Source organism: Marmota monax, unplaced genomic scaffold (genome assembly GCF_021218885.2).
Source record: "Marmota monax isolate L192 unplaced genomic scaffold, Marmota_monax_Labrador192_F-V1.1 WCK01_AAM20220418_F8-fsc00082, whole genome shotgun sequence".
Lineage (NCBI taxonomy): Eukaryota > Metazoa > Chordata > Mammalia > Rodentia > Sciuridae > Marmota > Marmota monax.
In genome coordinates, this window is record NW_026695207.1 from 8,317,175 (window position 1) to 8,327,095 (window position 9,921).

Consider the following 9,921-nt stretch of genomic DNA (forward strand, 5'->3'; position numbering starts at 1 on the left):
GCTACCCTGTGGCCTTCAATATTAATATAATATCCATTATAGCATCCAATACTAATATAATAGTTGCCCTGTGACATTTATAGTTAATATGATGTCATACTGTAACCTCCAACACTAATGTAATAGCTTTCATGTCACTTTTCATACTAAAATATTTCCATATTATAGTATCTACAATGAACAAAATAGCTAGTGTGGCCTTTAGTACTAATGTAATATCCACAGCCTGACATCGAACATGAAATAAACAGCGGCCAGCCCTCCCGCCCGGTCCTGTGAGGGCCTGCGAGGTGTGCAGGTGAGCGTCTCCCTCCTCGCAGCCGCGGGAGGCCGAGCCCAGGCCAGGAGGAGCCGAGGCTGCTCCAGACGCAGCGGTTCAGCCACGTCAGCACCATGAGCCTAGGCCCACCACATGGCCATGTCCGTGAGTGCGGAGGACCATGACTATGAATGGGAACCAAACAGTTCTGGAGGCCAGAAGCCTGCAATCAAGGTGTCAGGCGGCAGGGGCCAGCTCGATCTGAAGGCTACGGTGAAGGAACCTTCCTTGTCTCTCCAACTTCTGGTTTTGGCCAGTAATACTTGGTGTTTCTTGGCTTATAGACAAGACTGCAGTCCCATGGCCACTTCTCCTTATGTCTTCACATGTGTTCCCACCGGAACCAGGGTGGTGGGTCTACCCAAGGGCAAGCTGGGCCTGACCTCCACAGTGACACTGGCCACCAACTGGACCACAGCAGGAGCCTGCAGGCGCCAGACGCCATGCAGCAAGTGTGAGGCCTGCCTGCAAGGACAGGAAGAAGTTCGGGCAGGCTGATGAAGCAGAGCTGCATCAGGTGGCAGTGCATTGTGCCAGTGCTGCCCCACCCTGCTGTGTGCCTGGTGTGTGGCGAGGCGGTGAAGGAGGGCACAGTGGATGAGGAAGAGGGCAAGTTTAACCTCATGCTCATGGAGTACTCCATCTGCAGTGAGACCATCCATCTGCATGCCTTAAGATCAAGGAGTCAGAGGGTGTGGTCAACAAGGAGCTTCCAAACTGCTGGAGTGTCCAAAGTGTAACCATGACGGCCAGACCGGAAAACAAAAGCGTGGCCCTGGCTTTAAGTATTCCTCCAACCTGCCCAGCTCTCAGCTCCAGGAGCAGAAGATGAACCGGGACTTCAAGGAAGGGCAGGAGCCTGTCAAGCGAAGGAGTGATTGTGAGGAGGCTGCCCAGGGCAGGTCAGATAAGCACCCCAAGAAGGTGCCCCCATGGCATCCTGTGCTGAAAATCTGGCGATGTACACCTGAGGAGGAAGCAGAAATACGAGAAGCCCCAACAGCTGAGTGGACGCAAATGCGCCTTCACGCTTCAAACTCCCCAGGCTTCCTCCTCTCACCACTCGCAAGGCCCCTTCTAGGCAGCAGACTCAGCCCTTGATGGAGATCCAGTCTCACTTCCAGCAGCAGCTAAAACCTGGCAAAGAAGATAAACTTTCAGGAAAAAGCAGAGTCCTGGAATAACTCAGGACCGGATGGTGCTGGCCAACAAGCCCCTCAGACGCTTCAAGCAGGAACCAGAGGATGATCTGCTTGAAGCACCCCACCCCAAGACCAGAGAGAGTGGCCACTCATGCTCCAGCTTGCCCACAGCTGGGCCTAGCAGTGAGGGGACTGGGGTGAAGACGCCCAGAAACAGTGGCTTCCCAACAAGGAGCTGAGCAAGGAGCTCAACCACAAGATCCAGAGGACAGAGAGCAGCCTGGCCACAGAGAACCACCAGCCAATCAAGTCAGAACCCAAGAGTGAGAAGGAGCAGCCCAAGGGGCCCCTGGGCCTCTGTGAGTGCCCCCATGGCTTCAGGAAGGGGCTCAATGGAGCCGAGCCTGTGCAACCCACCCAGAGTCATCTCCCAGTCTCTGCCTCCATGTCCACACCCACGCGCATCCAGATGGCGTGCCACAGGATCTGGCCACCCCCCATCAGCCCTCCCACCTGACTCACTGCCCCTGGATGATGGGGCAGCCCATGCCATGCACAGGGAGGTATGGATGGCTGTCTTCATCTACTTCAGCCACCAAGACCTGTGTGCCTGCATGTGGGTCTGCAGGACCTGGAACCACTGGTGCTGTGATAAGCAGTTATAGACCTGACCTGACCTGAACCACTGCAAGTTCATCACAACCCTGATGCTGAGCGGCATCATCCGGCAACAGCCCATCTCCCTTGACCTCAGCTAGACCAATATCTCCAAGAAGCAGCTGAGCTGGCTCATCAACTTGTTGCCTGGGCTCCAAGACTTGGTGCTGTCTGGCTGCTCATGGATTGCAGTCTCAGCCCTCTGTAGCTCCAGTTGTCCACTCCTCCAGACTCTGGATGTCCAGTGGGTAGAAAGACTAAAGGATGCCCAGATGTGGGATCTTCTGTCTCTACCCATAGATAACAAGCCAGGTCAGATGGACAATCGGAGCAAGCTCCGGAACATTGTAGAGCTGCGTCTGGCAGGGCTGGACATCACAGATGTCTACCTGTGGCTTATCATCTACCACATGCCCCTGCTCTCCAAGCTCCACCTTAGTTACTGTAACCATGTCACCAACCAGTCCATCAACTTGCTTACCGCTGTTAGCACCACCACCCAAGACTCTCTGAGATCAACCTGTCAGATTGCAATAAGGTCACTGATTAGTGCCTGTCCTTCTTTAAATGCTGTGGAAATCTCTGTCATATTGACCTGAAGTGCTGCAAGCAAGTCACCAAGGAAGGCTATGAGCAGTTCATAGCTGAAATGTCTGTGAGTGTCCAGTTTGGGCAAGTGGAAGAAAAATTCCTGCAAAAACTGAGTTAGTCCAAGGACAAGTATGTAAATATGGGGTAGATGGGGGTAGGCCCAGCCCGGGAGGAGAAAGACTTTACAAAACATGAGGGCTTTTATTTCTCATGAAACTTGGAACAACAGACCCCAGAATAATTCCATTTTGCAAGTCTTGCCAAGGGAGAAGCTGTTCAACCACCCATTTGGGGATGTGTGAGCCAGACTCTTCCCTCTGGTCTTTTTGTGTTGTAAGTGCACTGCTTTCTGGACCACAGCTAAGGGCCTTTACAAGAATACCTTCCCGGGGCTGGGGAGGTGGCTCAAGCGGTAGGCGCTTGCCTGGCATGCATGAGGCCCGGTTTCGATCCTCAGCATCACAAACAAAGATGTTGTGTCCTCTAAAACTAAAAAATAAATATTAAAAAATTCTCTCTCTCTTTTTTTTTTTTTAAAAAAAAATACATTCCTGTGGGAGGAAGATGGGCTTTGGAGGAATTTTCTTAGAAGCCTGAGCTCAGGGTTCTCCCTACCCCACCCACCATGATATTTTTGTTTGGACACACTGTACCTTAAAATGCCAGTGTTTTTGGTGTCAACATAAAGTGGACCACACACCCCATCTGCTGCTGTCCTGGCACATTTTGTTTGGTTGGTTTTGTTACATCTTACATTATGAAGAACTATTTTTGTACAAATTATTTAAAAGCTATTTATGCGCGGTTTGAATGCATACCAGTGTTTTTATTGCTTTGAGATTGCCAACTTTCCTGATTTCCTTCAGGTAGGAGAGAACTTAACCTATACTATATCAACATAAAGAACTCATCTACAAATGTGCCCAGATCTGACAAAGTGGGCCAAGACCTTCAACTTAAAAACATGTTTAACTGGAAGTCGAGCCTACTTGATATGTCAAGAAGTTACATGAGCATGGTGTGGACAGATGTGAATCACAGTTGAAGTAAGACACTTTGCCAGGTTTCCTCCGTAGATAATTCACCTTTTTCTAGAAATTTTACAATTCAGACGTCAGCCTTTGCACTCAGGAGGGTTTTGCTCTGGCATGAGCTCTTGTACTTGACCTAGATCTAATTTATACTGTGAGTCAAGACGTAGAATACATGTGCCCACACAGCCTCTTTTCCTTTTTTCCTCTCCTTTGAAGTGTGAGTTGAGTTCTCATTTAGGTTTGTAACCTGGCTGTTGTGTAGTTGTGATGTTCTGCATTCATACGTGCCATAGTCGAATGGTGGTGTTTCCTAGATCTTCCCTGATGTGATATTACCTTTGTTGAATTTGTATAAATAGTTGTACAAAAAAATAAAAAATAAAATAAATGGGAACCCTGTGGATTTAACTACAAATGAGATCTCAATACTATAGCATCTGAAACTAATATAATACTTGCTGTGTGACAACTTATATTAATATGATATTCATAATATGACATCTAAATCAAATAGAATAGATATTCTATCTTTTAATATTTCTGTGATATCCTACTAGAGCATTTAAAACTAAATAATAGCTTCATTTTGGTCTTTAATGAATGGACTGTCCATGCTTTTGCATCTGATACTAATGTATTAGCTATCCTGTGGCCTTTAATGTTGATATGACATCCATGTTTTACCATCTAATATTAATATAATAGCTGTTCTGTGGCCTTTAATATTAATATGATATCTACACTATAGCTTCTAAAAATTAATAAAATATGGGACCTAATGACTTTTAACATGACATTTATACTATACCATCTAAATATAACAAAGTAGCTCTCCTGTGGTCTTTAATAATAATGCAATATCCATACTATAGCATCTAAAACAGAAGAGCTATTCTATGGCTTTTAATACTAATATAATATACATTCTAAAACTAATAAAATAACTGCCTTGTATATATTATATGGTATGCTATCCATACCATAGCCGCTAAAACTAGTATTATAATAGCTGCCCTATGTCCTTTAATGTTAATATCATATGCATACTATAGCATGTAAAGTTAATATAATAGCTGCATTGTGGACTTCCACATCAATGTAATTTCAATACTATTGCATATTAAACTAATGTAGTAGCTACCCTGAGGCATTATTATTAGTGATATCCATAGTGTAGCATTTATGCTAATATAATGGCTGAACTTGTGAACTTTAATACTGATAAAATATCCATACTGTAGGATATAAAATGAATGTGATAGTTTCCCTGTGGCCTTTAATATTATTTTAATATCCATACTATACTAATATATTAGTTTTCTTGTGGTCTTTCATACTAATATATTCATAATATAATACTTAAAACTGATATAATAGCCACCCTGTGGTTTACAAAAAGTTATAATATCTATAATATAGCATCTGAAATTGATATAATAGCTACCCTGTGGCTTTTATATTAGTATGACACCAAGTATTAAAATAATAGCTGCTCTGTGTTTTTTTACAGTAATATGATATTCATACTATTGTATCTCAATTGAACATAATAGCTGCCCTGAGATCTTAATATTAATGTAATATGCATACTGTCTTATCTATCTAATCTAATAATAATAATCTATATTATTACTTGCCGTGTGACAACTTATATTAATACGATGTTCATAATATATTATATATAATCTATATTAGATTCCTGTGTTCTTTAATATTAAGATAATATCTGGGCTGGGGATGTGGCTTAAGTGGTAGCGCACTCGCCTGGCATGCATGCGGCCCGGGTTCAATCCTCAGCACCACATACAAACAAAGATGTGTGTCAGCCAAAAACTAAAAAATAAACATTAAAAAATTCTCTCTCTCTCTCTCTCACTCTCTCTTAAAAAAAATTAAGATAATATCTATATATATCATCTTAAACTAATATATGTCCCTGTGCCTCTAATACTAATATAATGTCCATATTCTAGTACCTGATACTAATAGCTGACTGTGCTCTTTAATACTGTGATATTCATACTATAGCCTCTAAAACTAATGTAATAGATGCACAATGACCTTTAATATTGATGTAATGTCTATACTATAGAATTTAATACTAATATATTAGCTGCCTATGGCCTTTTATACTAATATATTCATACTACCACATCTCAAACTCACAATAGATTCTCTGTTTCTTTTAATATTAGTGTAATATTCACATGATACCATATCTAACTAATTAATAGATACCCTGTGGCCATAAATATTAATGTAGTATTTATAATCCAGCATCTTAAATAAATACATGTACTGTATCCTTAGTAGTAATATTATATTCTTACTATAAGATCTAAAACTAGTGTAATAAATGACTTGTGACCTTTAATCCTATTATGCATCTAAACTTAATATAATAGCTACTAGGGGTCTTTAATATTAATGTGATAAACATATTGTGTCCTTTTAGTTTTCAATATATAATATACTATCTGGGCTGGGGTGGTGGCTCAGTGGTACAGTACCTGCCTAGCATGTGCGAGGCACTGGGTTCGATTCTCAGCACTGCATATAAATAAATAAAATAAGGTTCCATTGATAACTAAAAAAATAATACTAAAATAATATCTTTATTATAACATCTAAAGGAACAGTTGCTCTGTGGCCTTCATATCAATATAATATCCATAATATAGAACCTAAAACTAATATAATGGCTTTCTTATGGCCTTTAATATAGTTATATGATAGCCATACAATACCATCTAAAAGTAATGCAATAGTAATATGAGATACATACTATATCATGTAAAAATGATCTAATAGCTTCCCTATGGCCTTCAGTAGCAATATGATATGCATAGTGTAGCATCTAAAACTAACATAATAGTTGATCTGTTGCCTTTAATATTAATATAATATCCCTACTGTATCCTCTAAAACAAGTATGTAAAACACATGTAATATCTTCCCTGTGTTCTTTATTACTAATATAATATCAAATTAAAAGTATTTCAAACTAAAAGAACAGTCATACTATGGTATTTTATATTAATATAATATCTAAAATATATCAACTAAAACATATAATATCTGCCCTCTGACCTTCAATACTAATGTCATATAAAAGCTACAGATCCTGAAACTATTATAACAGCTGCCTCATGGCCTCTAATAACAAATGACATTCACACTATAGTATCTATAACTAATATAATATCTGCTGTGTGTCCTTTAATACTATGGAAATGTCCATGCTCTACCATTCTGAAATAATGTAATAACTTCCCTGTGCCTTTGAATACTAATATAATATCCATACTATAGGAACTAAAGCTCTATTAATTCAATATTAATATTATTCTGTGGCATTTAACATCAATGTAATATCAATACTACAGCACATTAAACAAATAGAATACCTTGCCCTGTGGCATTTAATACTAATATGATATCTGTATTATAGCATCTAAAACTTATATAATGTATGTCCTGTGGCCTTTGATGCTAATATAATAGACACACATTAGCACCTTAAACACTTAAAAGAACTGCCCTTTGGGCTGTAATATCAATGTAATATCCATACTTTGATATCTAAAACAAGTGTAATAACTGACATGTGGCCTCTCATATTTGTATTGTGTTCATAGAATAACATCAAAAACTAAAATAATGGGTGACCTCTGGCCTTTGAGTTAATGTAATATTGATAAAATAATACCCTAAGATAATATAATAAAGTTTGGCCTTTAATACTAATATAACATATATTCTATAGCTCTGATACTAATATATTAGCATCTCTGTGGCCTTTAATATTAATTTAATATCCACAGTATAACTCTTGAAACTAATATGATAAATGTCCTATGGGCTACATTTTAGTGTAATATTTGTGCTATGACATCATAAACTAATAATAATAGCTGCACTTTGACATTTAATATAATGTAATATCCATACCATATTCTTTTAAAACTGGTATAATAGCTGCCCTGTGGTCTTTAACACTGTATGATAGCCAAACTATAGTATCTAAAACTAGGGCTGGGGATGTGGCTCAAGCGGTAACGCGCTCGCCTGGCATGTGCAGGGCACTGGGTTCGATCCTCAGCACCACATAAAAATAAAATAAAGATGTTGTGTCCACTGAAAACATTTAAAAAAATTCTCTCTCTCTCTCTCTCTCTGTCTCTTAAAAAATAAATAAATAAAACTAATATAGCCTCTGTGCTGTGGCCTTTAATACTAATGTGATATCCATACTATAGTATCTGAAACTAATAGCTGCCCTATAGTGTTTATTATGAATGTGATATGTATATTATAGCCTCTAAAACCATTGTAATATATGTCCTGTGGCCTTTAATGTTAATGTACTATCCTTTTCAGGCTTGTGAAATCAAACAATAACTTCCTGGGGAATTTTAATGTTTATTTAATGTCCATACTTTAGCATCTAAAACTGATAAAAAGGAGTTCTGTGGCCTTTAATATTAATGTGATATCCATATTATAGCAATTAAACTAATATAATATCTGTATTATGGCATTAATGAATGATATTCCTAGAGTTATATCTAAAATTAATAATTGCCCTGTTGATTTTAATACTAACATGATATCCATAGTAAAGCAACTAAAATTGGATAATTGTGGACCTGGGGCTTTAATATCAATATGATATCTATACTAGAACATTTAAAACTGATGAAATAGCTGCTTTTTGGCCTTTGATATTAATATGGATCCATACTATAGTAACCAATACCAACATTATAGCTTCCGTGTGATATTTATTATTAATATATCAAATTATGAATTTAACATAATAGGTAACATATGACCTTTAATTTTAATATAATATCCTTACTATAGCATCTAAAACTAATATAATAGCTACCCTATGACCTTTAATCCTATTATATTTATATAATGAAATAGAAAACTGATATATTAATGCCCTTCATCTTTTAACATTAATGTAACATCTTTAGTGCAGTATCTAATACAGATATATAGCCGTGCTGTGGCCTTAAATGTTAATATGATGTAGATATTATAGCAACTAAAATTAATATAATAACTGTCCTGTTCCCTTTATTATTAATAATATCCATAATCCTAGAAAACTAATACCTGTCCTGTGGCCTTTAACATTAATATAATATCCATATCCATAGTGTGTTCTCCAAAACTAATGTAATAACTTCAATATTGCCTTTCATGCTAAAATGATATCCATATACAGAATCTAAAACTAATACGATAACTGCACTATGGCCTTTAACACTTATATAATAGCCACAGTAGGGCATCAAAAATTAAATAGCTGAGTGTGGTGGGGCACACTTGTAATCTCAGTAACTTGGGATGCTGAGGTAGGAAGATCATGAATTCAGAGCCAGACTCAGCAATTTAGCAGAGCCCTAAGCAACTTCGCAATACCCATTTCAAACTAAAAAATACAAAAAGACTGGGGATGTGGCTCAATGGTTAAGCACCCCTGGGTCCAATCCCTGGTACAATGAATAAATAGGTGCACTATGTCCTTTAATACTAATGAAATCTCAATACCACAGCATCTGAAAAAATATAATACCTATCCCTGTGGCAATTAATACTAATATGATATCCATAAAATAATATCTAAAGCTGAAATATGATATGCATGCTACAGAACCTAAAACTAATATATCAGCTGCCCTGTGGCCTTTAATACTAATATGATATCCATACTATAGCATCTAAATATAACAAAATACCTTCCCCAGGGTCTTTAATAATAAGGTGACATCCATACTATAGCATCTAAAACAAATAGAAGAGCTGCCATGTGTCCTTTAATATTAATGTAATATCATACTTTAGCATCTGAAAGTAATATAAAATGTGCCCTGGGGTCTTTAATATTAATATAATATTCACACTATAAATTAATTTGATACCTGAACTGTGGCCTTTGATATTAATATAATATCAATATGCAAGCATCTAAAATAAACAGAATAGCTTTTCGGTAGCCTTTAATATTGACATAATATCCATTCTATATCATCTAATACTAATATAATACCTCCTCTGTGGTCTTTATTACTAATATATATATATGTGTGTCCTCTATTCTGTTATATATATATATATTGTTTTTTTGGTGTTAAGTTTTTTGAGTTCTTTATATGTCCTAGCG

General features: G+C 37.9%; 1 pseudogene; it reads left to right on the forward strand.

The window, feature by feature from the left end:
* Positions 1-412: 412 nt before the first annotated feature.
* LOC124083584 (lysine-specific demethylase 2B-like) lies at positions 413-3,058 on the forward strand (annotated as a pseudogene).
* The last annotated feature ends 6,863 nt before the right edge of the window (positions 3,059-9,921 follow it).